General features: G+C 42.6%; 1 protein-coding gene across 3 annotated transcripts in view; it reads right to left on the reverse strand.

Moving 5' to 3' along the window:
* The window catches only part of LOC144891035 (uncharacterized), a 134,351-nt gene that overhangs the window by 28,612 nt on the left and 85,378 nt on the right, over nt 1–20,361 (reverse strand). The window contains exon 1 of one of the 3 annotated variants that reach the window (XM_078773286.1): nt 6,181–6,459. The exons of the other annotated variants lie outside the window; for them this stretch is intronic. The gene's annotated coding sequence lies outside the window, so the exon portion shown is untranslated. Of the gene's footprint in view, nt 1–6,180; nt 6,460–20,361 lie in introns of those variants that run through there. 3 annotated transcript variants of the gene reach the window in all.

Consider the following 20,361-nt stretch of genomic DNA (forward strand, 5'->3'; position numbering starts at 1 on the left):
ATATCATTCACTCATCTCACTAATCATCCTGTGTAAACAAATTATCCACTGACTCATACCATAATTCACGTTATTAGCAGCTGGTAGTTAAATATCAAAATACATCAACTGGTATTCAAGCGAATTTCGCACCAGTATAATCCACTGGAAAAATATTTCCTTTCCCTGCGCTTTGTCCTAGGTTCTAGAACCTAGAGTCACCCATGTAGAGTAAACATTTATTTACACATCTTTCCTCTATCATCTTTGCACTTCCAACAACCTTCTTCAACACTTCCTCAGCAAATCCTTTCCTTCAGACTCAACCCACATCAATACAATGTCCCCTTCCAGGCGCGTCTGTCTAGCCACCCACAAATTGTCCACAAGACAAAATCATCATATTTCACACCTCAGCTCTCGAGACCACCCAGGGGTCCCTTGAGAGATGCATCCTAATGTTAATCAGCTCTCGAGAGCTCAATTTTGAACAGGTGTAAAACCAGCAATACTCAATTCTGCCAAGCAAGAGGCCAGAGCAGTATCACTCCCTCTTCCCTCTGCCCACCATAACTGGCAGACAGACAATGGCGAGCCACAAGCCCCAACCCTACAAGGCTCCAGCTCCCATCCAAAGGACACAATCTCCCTCAGACTGGCATAATCTCTTTGCCAGCTTATGTACGAACCAAGATTGCAAACAAATAGTTTTCCAAACAAAACTCAGTTGTCACCCTATTGCACCATATTGGCAGAATTCACTTCAGCTCTCTACCACTCTTGTGTCGAGTTGTGCCCCAAAATGACATTGCACGAACCCTTTCAATACCTGTCTAAACCTACTGCCATTTAACGACGCTTCCCAGATGACGGTTCCCCATACACTATTCTGGCACAAAATTGTTGCATCCCACAGATGCCACGATTATTTTAACAAACCCATTTTCCTAATCCACCTGTTCAATTCTCATTTCAATTTAAAGTCAATCCAATGTCCTCTAATACCTCTCTTAGCATCCCATGCACCTGTTGCAGACACCTGTTTTAGCCTCTGGCCCAATAGCTGCCCAATAAACAAATAATAAAAAGAAAATAACCTGATCTATTTATTGAAATAGACCTAATTCTCATGTTGGTCAATTTTTTCACCCACTGTGACTCTCGCGTCAATCCTGCCATTCCCAACCACATTTCCAGCGAGGATGACGTCACTATTTCACACCTTTCCTCCCTTGAACAGCGGGAGTCCTCCAAGAGATGCATTCCGATGTAAATCACTTCAAAGTACCTGAATAGCCCTCCCTGGAATCGCACCTTTAACATTACCGGCACCGCCCTTTCTTGGTTCAAATCTTACCTCTGACAGACACAAATCCACTGCTCAACTCTATCCTGATGGACTGCATCTTCCACAGACCTCCACCACTCTGTTAAATCCTAAACATGCCCAATGGGCAATCCCCTCTGCTCAGGGCTGCAAAATGCTGGATTCTAACCTTCCCAAACACAGCTCTTGTCTGCCAGGCTGCAAATTCAATGCATTTTCAGTCCCCCTTTTTCCCATACACTAGCCAGTGTAAGCCAGCCAAACATAAACAAAGAGGTTCCAGCGAGCTGTGACCTCCATAACTCTAAACAACTCCACTGGCACTTTTTAAAACAAACTTTCCCAGTCACTTACTAAAATAAAGTGCAGCTCTTGTCCGTAGATATACGTTAACCAAGGTTACATGAGACTTGACAACAATAGTACTGCCCCGTGGAGCAAGGCACCAGAGACAACTCCCCTCTCCACCTGGACTTACCCCAGGTAGAATTTGGCTACCTACAGATAAAGTACCTGCACAACACATTTACAAACCAATTCGTCCCCTCGTATTAGGGGACATCACAAATGTTCCACCACAATTCACAGCAGGTGACCACCCACCTGCCTTCTGTCGAAGTCCAGTCCAATTTTCTGAGTTTCCATTCACAGACAGACAGACAGACGAACCCCCAACGTACTAACAGGATGGTCTCACAGAGGCCATTCCATTCAAATCTGTAGGCTGCCACGATTCTTCCCGCCAGGACACACCATCATAGTCACACTCACACATCATAGAGTCATCATAGTCACACGTCACGTCAGCAGACACAGTGAATGACATTCGACACCATAACAGACACCACAGACACTGCTCCTCCTTGATCCATATCTGCAGACGCAGTCAGACACACCCAGTCGGACAGACAGACTGGCTCCACATTACAACTGCAAACATTTGATGAACCGAAATGGCAACAGCTAACACCAAATATTTATTGTCCCATTTTCAGGGAAGTCAACTCAACCAGCATTAAAGCACAAAACAGAAAGGGAAGTAGGACGACCATATACTCAGAGTGAGACCCGAAAATCAAGCAGACAGACCGACAATCGAACCTGTCTTTCGACACTGCCGAACGACAAGTCTGCAGACACTGAGGGAGTGACATTCGACCCCCAGTAAACACCGCGGACACCGCTTTGGTCCGCACCTGCAACTCCATCACGCGCCTCCAACTTCTTTTTCGGCGCATCGATCAACACAAATGTACCGACGCATCTTATATTCTACACATTGCTATCCAACTTTTCGCCACAGTCCCATCACAAACAACGTATCTCTCGCGGCATGCATGGCGGGAATCACACTCGTATTGCACCAACATGGAATTCGAGCACATTCCATAGCTGCGAAAATATTGTGCTGGACAAGACATTATTATCATCGACTTGCGCTTTCACACGCATGGCAAAGTCCACGGATGTACAAAGTCGAAGTGCCCTCTCCCTTAATTGATCCACACTGCACCTCGGCACACATCCTCAGATAATTAAATACATGTTTTAATCCAAGCGTGCATCCTCGCACCTGCTCCACCACCACCTTCCAACCACCGCAGGTGCACCTGAACTCCATGGCACACCCGCAACTCCCTCAAAATCAGTGTTCAGAGACATGACTCCATGGACAGCCAGAAAGCCAGACAAATACGGACACACACACAGAGATAGACACAGGTGGGTTATCGCCTGCATTCTGTACAAATTCCATGTTCTTGTCCATAAGTTGGCCCATCAAGTGTAACCCCTTTCACGAAACCTTTTCTGAGGGTCAAATGTAACAGACAGCCAAGACGGACCGGCAAATAGGCAGGGGCAAACCCCGAGGCCCCAGACACCATCACCACACACATACCCCGCATCACATAGGAGTATCAATGAGCCGGACAGCAAATGCCATATGTCTTCGTCTCAAATCGAGGGCAAATTTTCACAATGGCAAACAATTAATATATTGTCCACATTCATCTTGGTCACCCCAACCCATCCTGGCTCTCCCCAAGAGCTCCGTGTCCGGACAGACAGACAGATAAACAGACCGGGTGAAACCATAACCATCCATCCTTCCGATTGGACTCACGCCAGCATCACATGTCATTCTTGCCTTCATTCAACGCATTCTGCCATCCCAAGTCGGCCAAATACAAGCCCCGGCCATGCCGTTGAATAAACACCCAGTCGGTTGACAGCCTATCATTTTTGACTTTTACTCCCATTCTCCCTTGCTACATCTGGAGAGCCGTTAATGTGGGGATGTAATTGAACACTTGTTTTAAAGCCCTGTCTATACATGCTCTCCATAACATACTCATTATTCCCTGCCAATTTTCCCCAGCAGACTGAGTCCCACATGGCATCTCAAAATCTAAACTGATACCTTTTATTTCTTCCCCAAATTTACTCAATCAATTTTCACCTTCACAACATATAAATAATATCATTCCAAAGTACTCATCCGGATTGCCCAACGCCTGCAGGCAATTTGAGGAACCCCTTGTCAATCAATGACACACATCAATGACACACACACAATAAACACAAATACACGCTGCAATGACAGATCATTCATTCCCTTATACACACATACCATGTGACTGACCCTTCATTCTCCATACAATACAGTATAAAGTCATGCACACTCATGCACACTCCAATCCTACCCACCTGTGAACTTACCTGGCCCCTTGCTGTGAGCCTATCCATCCCTTGGTTTCTACCTGGATTTCTTTCTTCCTGTGCTTTATCTGCTTCTTCCTCTGCTCTTGAAGTCTCAGCACTTCTCCTGCCTTTCTCCTATCTGGTACCTGCGCTTTTCTGATTCCAGTTTAATTTATCCTTCTCCAAAAATCACATAAACATTTCCTATTTCCACATATAAGAAATAACCAATATCTCCCTTGAGATACAAAACAAAAACGCTTCCAACTCTAGCATCCCAAAGTCTTCCTTGGAAGCATGCTCGACAATGCAGCACCGCTTCCACTCAGCACACAACATACATGTGCTCACTCCAGCACATCACTTCAAGCCACCTCATCACTCGCATTGTTCACACACACGAATGCGTCCCCTGCTTGTGCACAGCATGGTCCGCATTCCTGTCTCGATTCCGTCCCACCTCGCTGTTCCCCGCAAGGCAGCTACTCCGTTGCCCCGGTAACCTGCCTGCATGTCTCGGCTCGCGTGTTCACAGCTGGATTCCACACACCTCGTACATTATAATCCTCTCTGTTTTATTTCTCCAGATCTAACCTCATCTCTTGTCCAGAAAGAGCTAATACTTGACCTGCCTATAGCATATTGTCAGAACTCCTTCCTTTGGGTAAAAACTGCACCGGATGTGCATGCCTTAAATCCTGAGACAGGACAAAGAAGGCCTTGAGGGGGGGGGGGGGGTTATCAGATACACACATCCAGTGCGTAGCTTAACTTAAAATACTCATCGTCCTACCTTCCTTGGGCTAGTCCCTCCAGCGGGTCGAAGATCGGGCCGCCCCCCGATCTCTAATACCCTTCTCTTAACACAGTACTCACGCCGGAGTATTCTTAACACCAATATCTATTACCCATTCTTATCCTTATTCTTCCATATCCTTATCCATATCCTTATCCATATCCACCCACGCCTGGGTCTATTCTTCCTTCCCACGCCGGGGGCTAGTTAACTACTCCCACGCCGGGGGTACCTTATCCTGAGGCTATCCCTCGAGGGCTATCCCTCCTAACCTAGGGCGCCCTCCTTGCTCGATTCATTAATCCACTGGTTGCTTCAATTTGGTTCGAGATACATGCTCAAGTACAGTCCAGAGGCCCCACGCATCCAAATGGAAGAGAGAGGCTTTAAATTTGGGAGTGCAAATATGCTTACCTCAGCCCAAATGGTGCCAGCGCTGGCTTTTTGGCCTCTCCCCGACCTGAGGAGCGTGGCCCCCCTCGACATGCACCTGCATGTATCCCACTCCTGACACCAGATGACGGGTTGGCCCCCCCTTTGGAACTCAAGAAGAGGCACCTTGAAGCAGCAAATGAGGTTTAATGAAAAATCGAGCAAACACAATATTGTGGAGCACGCCTTGAAATCGCAGGGCCTTGTCACACAGGACCTGCAAGTCCAAGCCACACTCTAAAAACTCCGCAAAATACAATTTGTTATATACATGAAATAACAGGAAAAACGCTGCGCTAATTATGACCTCAGACAAGAGAGGGCCTTTGAAGACACAAAAAGGAAGATATTTCTCAGGCACTAATTCCAAACAAGCTGGGATTTCCAAGGCCCAGCGATGCATTCCCATAATAAAGTTCTATGATGTGAACATTTGGTAGTGAAACATAAGAAACCAGGCACACAAAGATCAAGGGATACATATTACATCATCCCCTGTTCGAGGTTAACTTACAACTATTCCCATAACTTTCTTCCTTAGAAGATGGTGAAAAAATGTCCCCAAGGTTGGATATGACCGAGCCGTGAATCAACATGTTTTGCAGTGAATCTAGTTTTTTGAAGCAAGCAAAAGAAAGACACAATTAAATATATATTTCTCAGGTGCCCTGTGTCACGTGGTGTGCCCCCCATGTCCCCCCTTTGGCTTTACGACAACTCTTCGGAGCATACAGCAATCAGTTAAAACGAAACATATTTTGGTTATTGGTAAAAATACATTACGGTATTTTTTACCTTTACCTTAAGAAGGCATAACAGTTCTCCACACGTGCAGTGGTCTATTACCTTACCATAGTAACACATTGGGGGTAATATTCACCATGATACAAACACACTCCATTGACTTTGTCTGTAACACAAGGTTATCATCTCCATTCGGTACCTGGACAGGTGAGAACACGTTCGGAAGCGCCCCGATCCGCTCGTCCGTCCAAACGTTTCACAAAAACCTCAACAGTCTCAGTCTCGAGATCCTCGTCTTCTTCCTCTTCTCTTCACCTGAACTACAATCTCCTCTCGATTCCAAATCTACCTTTCTCAGGTGGTACGATATCAACGATAAAACGCATGAGGATATCCGTGCTGTGCTGTGCATGAGGATATCCGTGCTGTGCTGATATCCGGGCTGTGCTGCTCTCACCCACGGAGAACCAACACGGGACGAACGGGAGTTTCGGTTTCGGGATTTCAGGGAAGTTGCTCATCATAATATTTAACACGTCACACTTTATTTATAACACTTCTGTACCAACATTAATAACACCACTTTACCAACATTTATAATACCACTGTACCAACATTTATAACACTACTGTACCAAAATTTATAACACTACTGTACCAACATTTATAACACCACTGCACCAACATTTATAACACCACTGTACCAACATTTATAACACTACTGTACCAACATTTATAACACCACTGCACCAACATTTATAACAATACTGTACCAACATTTATAACACTAACGGTACTGTACCAACATTTATAACACGACTGTACCAACATTTATAACACTACTGTACCAACATTTATAACACCACTGCACCAACATTTATAACAATACTGTACCAACATTTATAACACTTACGGTACTACACCAACATTTATAACACTTACGGTACTACACCAACATTTATAACACTAACGGTACTGTACCAACATTTATAACACCACTGCACCAACATTTATAACTACTGTACCAACATTTATAACACTTACGGTACTACACCAACATTTATAACACTAACGCCAACGGTACTGTACCAACATTTATAACACTACTGTACCAACATTTATAACACTACTGTACCAACATTTACACCACTACTGTACCAACATTTACACCACTACTGTACCAACATTTACACCACTACTGTACCAACATTTATAACACCACTTCACCAACATTTATAAGTACTGCACCAACATTTATAACACCACTGTACCAACATTTATAACACTACTGTACCAACATTTACACCACTACTGTACCAACATTTACACCACTACTGTACCAACATTTATAACACCACTTCACCAACATTTATAACTACTGCACCCACATTTATAACACCACTGTACCAACATTTATAACACTACTGCACCAACATTTACACTACTACTGCATGGTACCGACATTTATAACACCACTGTACCAACATTTATAACACCACTGTACCCAATTTATAACACTACTGCACCAACATTTATAACACCACTGTACCAACATTTATAACACTACTGTACCAACATTTATAACACTACTGTACCAACATTTATAACACCACTGTACCAACATTTATAACACTACTGTACCAGCATTTATAACACTACTGTACCAACATTTATAACACTACTGTACCAACATTTATAACACTACTGTACCAACATTTATAACACTACTGTACCAACATTTATAACACCACTGTACCAACATTTATAACACTACTGTACCAGCATTTATAACACTACTGTACCAACATTTATAACACTACTGCACCAACATTTATAACACCACTGCACCAACATTTACACCACTACTGTACCAACATTTATAACACCACTTTACCAACATTTATAACAATGAAGCTGATTCTGAGGACCTATCACTCACTCACCGCAGGCAGGTTGGTGGTCTCTCCACTCCTCTCCGGTCTTGCACCCCCTTCTCTGTCCATGCTCTGTCCCCCTAATATTCCTACAGGTCGCACAAGATCTGCCAGCAACCCTCTTCTGGTGAACCTGCCAAAATCAAGACTCTCAGCTCACCTTAACTCTTTTTTCCACCTCTGGAGCAAACTCCCACACTCTCTTCAATTCCACTCCTCCTTCCCTCCAGGTTTTTAAAACAGTTGTTCATCACCATCTCTTATCGTCCCCTATCCAAAACATTGATCTTTTCTACCCCCATTAATGCACCCCAAATACCGTGTACCCCTCCCTTCTCCCTCCAGCCCTCCCCCTTCCACAGACCTACCGACGTCCCTGTTCTCTACTGTTGTTGTGCTTGTGTGTTTCCCTCTCTCTCCCCCTCTTGTCTCCCGCTCCCTTCATTGTAGGTTTTATGTGTCCGTGCATGTTTTCGTGTTTAATATTGTCACACGATTCCCTCGGTTAATACCGTAGGACCGCGGACGACAGAACGGCTTTACTTGAGGTGACGATCAATTCGGATTCGACTATAAAAGCACAGGAGGAAGAATGAAGAGGAAGAAGCGGCAAGCGCATACCTGTAGCCCCGACGGCAGCTCCGATCCTGGAGGGAATGTAACTCAAAACGAAACCCAAATTCAATGTACAAAAATAAACGATTTATTGAACGGAACCCGATACAAAGAAATGCGACGACAAAACCTAATTCTAAATTGGGACGTCCCCACACAGACTTCAAATACGAGACAAAGCAAATGAATTAATAAAATAAAACGTTCGTCGTGTATTTGTGTGAGATGTGGTGCGTCTTAACTGTCCACAGTGGTGTGTCCGTCGTCCAACGCGGCCCCGTCCGGCCCCGACGCCAGCGCGAAGAAGCCTCAGTCCGCCTCGCTCGCGCGCTCCGCCAGGCCCCGAGCGACCCGCTCAGTGGCACGCCCCACTCCAAGCTCCTCGTCGGTCGCACACGAGGTCCGTTCGCTCACAGCACCAAAAGCACCAAGCAGGACCAAAAGCACCACGAAGATTCAGGGAAGATGCCAACGAACACGCAGGGAGGAAGAACCAACAGATCTCTAAGAGTCCAGCGCAGAGAGAGCTTCAAGCATGAAGGGTCCAGCGCAGAGCCACACAAGCACGAAGGGGGAGGGGGGGGGGGGCGGGGGACGAAATGCCCGCAAAAGAGCCGTTTTGTCATGCACGGTGTGATGTCAGCCCCAACGCACCACCAATCAGAGCCTCGATTCTTCGTGATCTTTTCGCGCCTTCCGACGTCACCCCCGCTCTTCCCCCCAACTAGCGACCCCCTTCGAAGTCGTGTGTTCGCGCCTTCTGTACTGATTGGCCGAAGGTTCGCGCCTTGCGCACCAACCATTGCGCCTTCCGCCTCAACCAATCACATGTTCCTTGGGCGTGGCTATAGCTTGCCTCACTCGATGTTTGATGCCCACGCCGGCGTTGTACGTGGCCGCTTCCTGCTTGTCTTTCCTGCAAGTCTTTTTGTAAGGGAGGGATTTATTTAATGTGTGCACTAATGGGCCTATCTACGTGTCTATGTGAGTGTGTTGCCATAAGGGACACTGGATTGGCGACAGAGGGAACGACAAACGAGGGAATGTTATCCATAATCCCTGTACTATTTAGCACGCCCCGCCCCCTCGCGGCGGGGACACAAATACGCACTTATACCGACATTCGGGCGACACAGAACGTATTACATATAGATTCCCTATCACGACAGTCGTGACCTACCTGTACAGATCTACCTGGCTCTAGATATTCCTCTACCCAAATTCATAACAATATGTTAGCTCTTACACAAGCCCTCTGTATAAATATAAAAAAGAAACGCACCTTTTAAAAATTCTGCTTTCTTTCTTAAAAGTCCTTGTTGTGTCCATTTGTTTTGTACTGTGCACCTCACCCCAGCCCTCTCCCTTCCATAGAACTCCCGATATCCATGTTCCCTACTGTTGGTGTGCTTCCCTCTCTCTCCCCCTGTTGTCTCCCGCTCCCTTTGTTATGTTTCATGTGTGTTTCTGTTTATGCTTTTGTGTTTTTTTGTGTTTGCTCTTCCATGAGCCTCGACTTTGTATACAACAAAAAAAGGTATGTGGTATTCAGAAGCAATTTCTTTTATAATAATAAAATGCTGTATTAACTGAAAAGAATCTTCCCAGCAATGGATGTTCAGATGAAATTAAAACATTTCCGCTAAATATCATTTGTTCATTTGCATAGTTTTTTTGTTCCATTTTCGACAATATCACCCCCAAAATGCATATTTTGACAATAATTTTTCAACATTTCCTGGGGGAGCATGCCCCCGGACCCTCGTACAAAGTAAGGTCACATGATAGGGGGAATAAACTAGACAATCTTTGCTGTTGTAGATCTCGTTGAAATTTAAATATTTCGTGTCGGATTGGTGGCGTTTATTAACCATTACAGTTTTATATTTTCCTAAAAGGAAATATAATAACCTTCTGAGGAACTTTTTGGGATTCCAGCTGGTGTCGCAAGGTAGGTGGTTTCAGAAATTCCTCAATACAATTATGATTTTGAAATGTGATCGACACGGAGCTTGCTCCCAAATCCGGAAGTGAACAGATGACGATGGTTCGCTGGTTTGATAATATCTCAATACAACCATGATTAAACATATTTTGATATATCAACACGATAGTATTAATTTGTGATTGGTATGATGAATGATGCTGTTTGGAATGACAATATGGAGAACCTGCTGTCACTGCGTGACGTTCGACTGAAGGTTGCACACGAATGTGGAATTTATTGGTTCATCGTTTGCCATTCACAGTTTTTTTTACCCAAGTCATTCACAAACTGACTGTTGGTGCCTGAAGTCAAAAAAAAAATGCAGTCAAACCTGCCTTAGCGACCACCTTTACAGAAAGACCACCTGTCCATTGCAGCCACGTAAATTCCCCTCACAGAGGAAACGTTTGTTACATCACCTGTACAGAACAATCACCTGTCTAACGCAACCAGCAACCACACAATTTGCTTCCCTTCTTAAACTCAAACATGTTAATAAGGCTCATTGATTCCATTCTCAATCGGAAGATTCAGTCACCTTTCCAAGCATAAAACAGTTTTCACACAAAACACACAAACAGATCTCTGTGATTGATACCAGAGCCCAGACCTGGCGGTGTAATGGTTAGAGCGTTAGCTCCACATCTGGGAAGTTGGCAGTTTGAAGCACAACTGAGTCATACCGAAGACTTTAAAAATGGTACGTGCTTTTCCCTTGCTTGATGCTCAGCATTTAAAAGGGAAGAGCACAGACAAACAATGATGGGAAGACAATGACAAACCACCGAGTATAACTGGTAAGAAAAGTTCCGCCGTTGTTGTGACGTTGCTGCCCTGTCCGAATCTGACCACAACTTCTTGCTCACAGACAGAAGTGAAAAAATAACCTCTGTCCACCTTCAGTGGTGGAGTTAATAAAGGTCAGGAAGTCAGGTTTGCTTACTGCATGCATTTGGTTACTTGTGCTTGAATATCGTCGTTGTATTGCAGAAAAATGGTAGCCAAGATGGCGGCCGCAACCCTGTACAGAAAGACCACCCGTCCAAAGGCCAATTTTTCCATCTCCCTTGAGCGGTCGTTCGACACAGGTTTGACTGTACTTGCATTATTTGCTAACTGCTAACTGATATCCACAAAAATATGCACTCGTATGTTGTTTTGTACGCAGCCTATGCCTGCTGGTTGCATCATTTTTAGCTGTGCCACTGATGCAGTGCCCCTGTTACCAGTGATCTGGTGCTCATTTTGATGACTTTGGAAGGATGGTTCAGGCTGAGTAAACCCACCTGGTGGTATTTTAATGGCATGACATGGGTTCGAACTCAAGAAACCTAAGATCTTAAGTCAGCCACCTGAATCGTTGAGCCAACACCTGGCCAACACGGTTGCAGGTAAAATGTATGGTCACTTGACAAATATTCCAATAAAACAAGAGCAAACAGACTGAAATATTATGACGAAAAAAAGAATGAAAGAGTTAAACATTCTGATGTTTATATTTTGAATTTATTGAACCTTTGTGAAATGATTGATAAATGTGAGCTTTTCGTTTGTTGACAAATGTATCATTTTGATACGAATCGTTGATTTTGATTATTGACAACATAATTGCATTTTGCAAACCACGAAAACACTGATTCATGTTTTTACTGTTTTGCTAATGTTAGATGTTGTTAGTGATCAAGAAAAACTGTAAAAATATGATACTGTGTTTCCTTTTACTTGTTTATTCAAAACTAACCGAATAGAGGATTCTATACCCACAAATAATATTTCATGAAAATGAACTTTGACTCCATCCATATTCTCCACATTTCCATTTGTTCTAAAATTTTAGTGAAAAGTTTGATTTCCTGTGACATTTTGCTTGTAAAGTTTGATCAACTTATATTGATATAAAAAGGAAGATTAAGCCAATATGTTATTGCTCTATCAGTGGTGGAAGCTCAAATATTCATTTAAAACGATGAGTAAACTTTTGTAGGTCGCACGTGGATTATGGGGGAGGGGCAATGCCCCTACCCCCAAAACAGGTTTCCTTTTTTCTTTTTTTCTTTTTTTCGTCGTTGCAGCCCGTGCACATGCGCAGCAGGATTCGGGGTTCAGTGTGTGTGTGTGTGTGTGTGTGTTTGTAGTTCAAGAATACCTAAATTGTCCCCCGCATTTGCTCAGAATTAGTGGTGGTTTCCAGAGATAATGGGAAATTTTAAAGTATTTTATAAATAGACGAACTAAAGTACCCATCCCCAGTGATTGGAAAAGGCTAGCCATTGTGGTGGCAAGAATAACCATAGAACATGACAGTCAGGCAGCTGGCCAGGGAAATTCAATCCATCCTGTAGCACAACTTCACCAAAGGTGGCACTATTCAAACCAACAGCAATTGCGTAAAAAGTATACCCCATCATTTTCCTTGAGGCCGAAGGAACCGGAAACATGCATAAACCTGGAGGTACAACATTTTACCTGTGTACCAAATTTGGTCCAAATCCATCCAGATGTGTAAGTGTATATGTAACATACAGACACAGACAGATCGATATTTCCAGTTATAGATAAATTTTTTCTTGAGACAATCTTTGCTGTTATTCACTCGTGGCCAAAAATATTGGCACCCTTGCACTTTTTTCAAATAATGCACCATTTCTTCCAGGAAATTGTTCAAATTAATAAATATTTTGATATCCACATATGGATTTCTTTCGTTTGCAGTGGAACAAAACAAAAAAAGGTTAAAAAATTACTAAATCTTATTCCTCACAGAAATACTAAAATGGCCCGGACAATATTATTGGCACCTCCTAGAAGTTGTAAGATATAATTAGATTTCAAGCAGGTGATTCTCGTTTACTTTCGGAATTGAACTCACCTGTGGTGAGTTGCAGGAGCTTTAAATATAAAAATCACTCATTCAACCAGTTTGAATGGAGAAAAGGAGTCATTCTGCTGTTTTGTGTCACTGTGTGTACCGCAATGAGCATGGAGAAAATAAAGAAAACCAGAGAATTGTCTGAGGAGGTCAGACACAAGTTTGTAGCCAAGCATGGACAATCTCAAGGCTACAAGTCCATCTCCAGAGACCTTGATGTGCCTGTGTACACTGTACGCAATGTTATCAGGAAGTTTAAGGCCCATGGCACTGTAGCTAACCTCCCTGGACGTGGTCGCAAGAGAAAACTTGATCGAAGATTGCAGCGAAGGATTGTTTGAATGGTGGAGAAAGCACCTCAATCAACTGCCAAACACATTCAAGCTGATGTTCAGACACAAGGTACAGCAGTTTCCAATCGCACCATCCGTCGCCAACTCAATGAAAGGGGGTTCTATGGTAGGAGACCCAGGATGACCCCACTGCTGTGAGGGAGACATAAGAAAGCCCGACTGGAGTTTCCAAAACACACCTGAACATGCCAAAATCCTTCTGGGAGAATGTGATGTAGACAGATGAGACCAAGTTAGAGCTTTTTGGAAAGGCACATCATCTCTATGTTTATAGAAAACAATATGAAGCCTTCAAAGAAAAGAACACCTTCCCTACAGTCAAACATGGAGGAGGTTCAGTGATGTTTTGGCATTGCTGTGCTGCCTCTGGAACTGGATGCATTGAATGTGTGCATGGCATCATGAAATCAGGAGATTACCAAGGCATTTTGGAGTGCAATGTTCAACCCAGTGACAGAAAGCCGGGTCTCCGTCGAAGGTCATGGGTTTTGCAGGAGGACAATGACCCCAAACACTTCAGAAAGCACCCAGGAATGGTTCAAGACAAAACGCTGGACTGTTCTGAAGTGGCCAGCAATGAGTCCACATCTAAATCCCATTGATCACCTGTGAGGAGATCTGAAAACAGCAGTTGGGACCGGCACCCTTCAAATCTGGGAGAACTGGAGCAGTTTGCACAAGAAGAGTGGGCCAAACTGCCAGTAGAGAGGTGTAGAAAGCTCATTCATGGCTATACAACGCCCTTGACTGCAGTTATTTTGTCCAAAGGCTGTGATACCAAATATTAAGTCGAGGGTGTCAATAATTTTGTCAATGCCATTTCTTTTTATTTTCTGATTCAAAAGGATACATTCTATTCAGTTCTGAATCAAAAACAAAGATTCTGTAATATTAACAGGGAAATAAAGAATTATGGAGGACAAATACTTTTGTCAATTTCAACTTATTTTTTAGAGAAAATTGTGAGTTACTTGAAAAAAGTGCAAGGGTGCCAATATTTTTGGCCACGACTGCATGTCTCGTTGAAATATACATAATTGTTGTTGGTTTGGTGCCTTTTTTATTCGCCTTTTGAAGTCATTATGTCCATATATCCCATAATCCTGTTCGTTGTATCGCCTTGTATCCCTCCGAATCTCGCACCATTTTGTGTCATCTCCGTCATCACACGCGCGCCAAGCACAAAAGTTCTCAATCTTCACGAATCACAAAAGTTGTCCTGCTCGAATCACGAACCTCAACCTCTGCTGCCAAAGCCTGATCTAATTCCCCTTTTAATTTCCTGGCCCAGTTGAATAAGTCTTTTAGGGCTCCGTTTTAAATACTAAACTCTCGCGTTCCGGCTCTATAAACAATCCATCTGTCAACTCGGTCTCCTGCTATGGTTTGCTTTTATTTTTACTCTCTATCTACCATGGTTTTTTTTACCTTAATAGTGGGTTATCCGGTACCCCTTCTGCTTTACCCCTGGCCTGAATGGTCGTTATCATGTGCAGTGTGTCCTGCACGCATGCCACATCCCCGATGCTTCACCGATACACATGTCAAATCTTCCACAAAGTCATGTCTGCCCATCCCTTGGCTCCGCCAGTCCAGCCCACATGTTATTACTCATACAGCCTTTATGTCTGCCTTTACGTCTGTCCATCCCGTATACATTTTTAACACCGGAGGTGGATGGAGGTTATATGTTTTCACCCCTGTCTGTTCCTTTGTTTGTTTGTGAACAAGATATCTCAAAAAGTTATGGATGGATTTGGACGGAATTTGGCAGAGAGGTAGTGTATGTGACAAGGACGAAGTGATTAGATTTTGATGAAGATCCGGATTCGGATCCGACGACTAGAATTTAAACAAGTACAAAAAGTTTTAATTAAAACAAAAGCCGCGTCGATGTTACACAATGCCTAGATGCAGCTGTGCCTATAACGTCGATGTTATACGCACAGGACATTCCTATTGATTCGATTACTTGATGTTATTTTTGTGCAAAGTGAAAATATATCTCGGCAATTTCGCGTGTGTGGCGACGAAATTTTAATATATCTCGGCATTTTCCCGTCTGTTATTTCAGGCGGTGTATGACTGACCATGCCGCGATTAAAAAAATATATATCTCGGCAATTTCCCGTGTGTGGCGACACGTGAACGAAGCTATGCTCCTCTCTCCACATTATTTTGACGACGTATAAATTAAATATTTCATCGTGACGATTGTCATCAAATGGACGAATTTTTAATATATCTCGGCATTTTCCCGTCTGTTATTTCAGGCGGTGTATGACTGACCATGCCGCGATTTAAACAAAATATATATATCTCGGCATTTTCCCGTCTCTTATTTCGGGCGGTGTATGACTGACCATGCCGCGATTTAAAAAAAAAAGATCTCAATGGACTTGAAGTTACAGGCCTTTGAGAATTAATTTCGTTCTATATAGGGCAACTTTCATTGGATTTTCTTCCCGTTTTTTTTCAACCGAGTCTAAAACGATGTTAGCGACTGTGAAAAATGAAATGATATATCGAATTTGATTTGAAATAAAACTGTGTGAGAGAGGAAGACACCACGGGCCTACAAAACAGGCCTCAAAGCTATGCGAGTTAATAAAATGGTGGATATTTGTTTATATGAAGGCTCTCCCAGAATGGGTGGAGCTATGGTTCCCAGAATGGGTGGAGCTTTGAGGTTTTGTCTTCTCTGCAAGAACAAGTAGAAGAAGAACAAGAAGAACAACAACAACAACAGCAGAGGGCACTCTATGACCAGCGTCTGCGACGCGGCTAAAAATGATTCTTCACCATTGGGAGATAGGGCCAAAAACGATACGTAGCAGGATATCTCAAAGTTGTGGACGGATTCGACCGAAACTTGGTGGACAGATTGTGTGTGTGACAAGGACTAATCGATTCGATTTTGTTGAAGATCTGAATGTGGATTCCGACACGATAATTATTTAATTTTCAATAGATTCCTGACCATTGAGAGTTCGGGCGAAAAGCGCTATATTTAACATGATATTTAAAAAAGTTATGGACGAGTTATGACTAAACTTGGCAGACGAGTTGGTGAGGTGATAAGAACAAGCCGATTCGATTTTGGTTCAGGTCCGAATCCGGCCTATCAGTGGGATACAGAATAAACTGTTCAGCCTGGCACAGTGGCACAGGTATTCTGTCCACAGAGTGCCATTCTAGTTTCCTCCATGCCAGCCTGCCCCACGCACTTAGCCCTTCTCCTCCTTTGTTTCCGCCAGTCCCGCATCCAGCCTGGTCATCCATTCCTTTTTCTCTTGTTTCAGTATTAACCACCCAAGAATTACCGTTAATTGTTCCATTAAACCCTCATGGTCATGCCCGTTTTGATTGGACACACTCGAAATTGGAATGTTCGCCATTAACTGTTGTGATGTCACACGTCAGGAAATGATAGTGTTTTCCCATTTAAATAGTATATATTTTAAATAGTGACGTTAAATTCCACACATATTCTTTATCTAAACGTATCGAAATGTGTAAACAAAAAAAATCTATCTTTGTCATTAAGGCCCTTCTGATTATGGGCCTGGCACCAAAATGACATTGGAGCCATTGTGAATCCAGTCCTGATCGTACATCTTCTGATAACATGTCTCATACTAAACAAGGTTTATTAAATAACGTCCATGTTTCTGGTCCCATCCTAGTGAGGAACAAGTTCATTTTCCTCTTGCCAACAATGCCAATGGCCGTCACAAATGTGTTTCCCGATCCGCATTGTTATTGAAACACTCCACTGGAAAAATGCAGCAATGCTGGCAAATATCCCGCAGATTACTGAGTTTGTTGAGAAGCTCTTCACCACAATGTTGTTTAATAGAGAGGCAATGCAGCAAACAAATTCCAGTATAATTATGAAGAAGAAGATGCAACATTGTCAGTGGGCAGGTATCTCTGCCAGTCCCTTTATTGCCCATGTGCTGAGTACAATACCGTAAATTCCCCATTTATGTGCAAATCCCAATATAAAAATCTCGAACTTTCCCATAAAATCAACTGAAAGGTGCAATGTTTATCTTTAAGAAATCATTTGTAATGGTTAATAGCAAGTACCAAAAAGCAGTCTATCTTTCAAACATGCAGACCTGTAGATTTAGTGAAAAATAAATCAAGGGATTAAGTATTTCTGCAAATGCATAAAGTTCAAAAATGTTACAAATAAGTTTGAGAATTGTCCCTTCGAAATAAACCACCACAAATTGTCCCAGTTGCTTAATGGTATGGGGTCACCTGGACTCAGGAGAAGGAGGAGGAGAAAGAGGAACCTTTTTGGTCATTCAACTATCAACTCATTTGGAGAGAAAGAATGAAAATCTTAATTGGTGGAAGTTTGGAGACGGTTATCTTTTCGACACTTAATAAAACACTTAATAAAACTTAGACAATGCAATATTACTCGACTTTATCAAGGCCAGTGTGAGTTAGTGTGGGTGGACAATTCCAATTGTAGGTTTATCGACTAAGTGTTGATAAAGGTGTGGTAATCGCCATGCAATGGATGCGAAGTAAAGCCGATGTTTCCCACATCAACACTTCCTCTGTGGAAGAGTGTTATGATGGTGGAAAGGGGAATTGTAACTATTGTTGAGCTGGCTGAAAGTTTGAAGGGGCTCAGTCAGATCAGGAATGAAGGATCAAAAGGTGATTGCATTGGTGATGAGGGATTAAGAGTTACGGGAGGTGATTCGTGAACGAAGGGTTGTTTTGGGGTTGAGGAGAAGAATAACGAGTCACTTCCTTGTGCACCAGGTACTGAATGTTCATTGACATACACTGACATGCATTGTACAGAATTATTGTTATGCTAAACAAACATTCCTGGTTCCAGTCTGCAAAGTCAGGTTTGATGATAGAAAGGTTCTGGTGGAAACAAGTTCCAGGTCTAAGGCTAGATTGGTTCTTATATAATAATTCATTGTTGAAGTCAGTTCATAAATTTCACCCTCACATAATTCCTGTTATCTCACATAATCCGTGACAGGAGAAGCCGATGCAGCATTCGAAACTTCTAACTTTCTTATGTTGGAGCCTGAAAAAAAAAACTATTTTAGACGATACTGGAGATATACCAACAGCTACTCGATCAGGGAAACAAAAACAAAACATCTGAACATGCCTATTGAGCATTACCTTGTGGAATGGGGGTTTTCACTTCAACAATCATCACATTTCCCATTTATTTATTTTGCAGGAATTGTTTTTCCTTCCATCATTTTTGTGGGAAGCTGTTTTGAGTTTGCCGACACACACATTATACAATGATAATGTTATAGTTGAGGTCAAATGTATATAAAATGATGAACAATTAAAACTGTTATGTACCCAGCTTCCATTGCTTTTCTAAAAAATCTCCATAATCACTTCCAGCCATGTAATCTCTGGGTTCGTCTCTTTGTTGTTACTCCCACACCGCACTGGAGAGTAACTTTGGCCCATAAGCTTGGCTCAGAATTAATCCTGGACATGTGCGAATCCAATGTAAGATTAGTGTCTGGAGGCTTCAAAAAGGGTCGTGTCATGTTGAACTGGGTTGTCAAGGTCTCTCACTCTCTCACTGCAAAGATTCTTTCAAGCAGCTTTTTCAATTTCATTTCAACTACGATGTTTGTTCACCTCATGACATTTTTATTGTTGTCTTTTAAAGCTTCCAGGCTTACTTTGTTCATAACAAATGGGTTATTGATGTCACCTGACCTTTAAATATAGTTTTCATCATGAATAAACTCAGCATATCACTGTGAGGATTTGCACATGCCGAGACTTTGTCAATGACCTCAATGTGTTTGAGATGAAACTCCACTTGCGTCAAAGCTGAATTAGCAAAGGAGCTTTGGCCCTGTTTCAGATACTCATCAAAATGATCACTTTTAAGGTGATCTGCAACTTATAAGGTGATCACTTTTAAGGTGATCTGCAACTTATAAGGTGATCACTTTTAAGGTGATCTGCAACTTATAAGGTGATCACTTTTAAGGTGATCTGAAACTTATAAGGTGATCACTTTTAAGGTGATCACTTTTAAGGTGATCTGCAACTTATAAGGTGCTCACTTTTAAGGTGATCTGCAACTTATAAGGTGATCACTTTTAAGGTGACCTGCAACTTATAAGGTGATCACTTTTAAGGTGATCTGCAACTTATAAGGTGATCACTTTTAAGGTGATCTGCAACTTATAAGGTGATCACTTTTAAGGTGATCTGCAACTTATAAGGTGATCACTTTTAAGGTGATCTGCAACTTATAAGGTGATCACTTTTAAGGTGATCTGCAACTTATAAGGTGATCACTTTTAAGGTGATCTGCAACTTATAAGGTGATCACTTTTAAGGTGATCTGCAACTTATAAGGTGATCACTTTTAAGGTGATCTGAAACTTATAAGCTGCAATGTTTAGAACACTTGAGGGTGCTCCATCAATAAATTTTCCTCCAATTTTCCAGCCCTGTACAACACCAATTTCAAACTTACCAGAAATCCAGTACATATTTTAAATATAATAAATATGAATTCCCTTATCAGGAACTTCAATGAAGGATGAGGCCATGGGACCCATTAAGCCTGCACAATAATTGTTTAGTTCGTG

The sequence above is a fragment of the Myxine glutinosa genome, chromosome 2 (assembly GCF_964187855.1).
Source record: "Myxine glutinosa chromosome 2, kmMyxGlut1.1, whole genome shotgun sequence".
Classification (NCBI taxonomy): Eukaryota; Metazoa; Chordata; class Myxini; order Myxiniformes; family Myxinidae; genus Myxine; species Myxine glutinosa.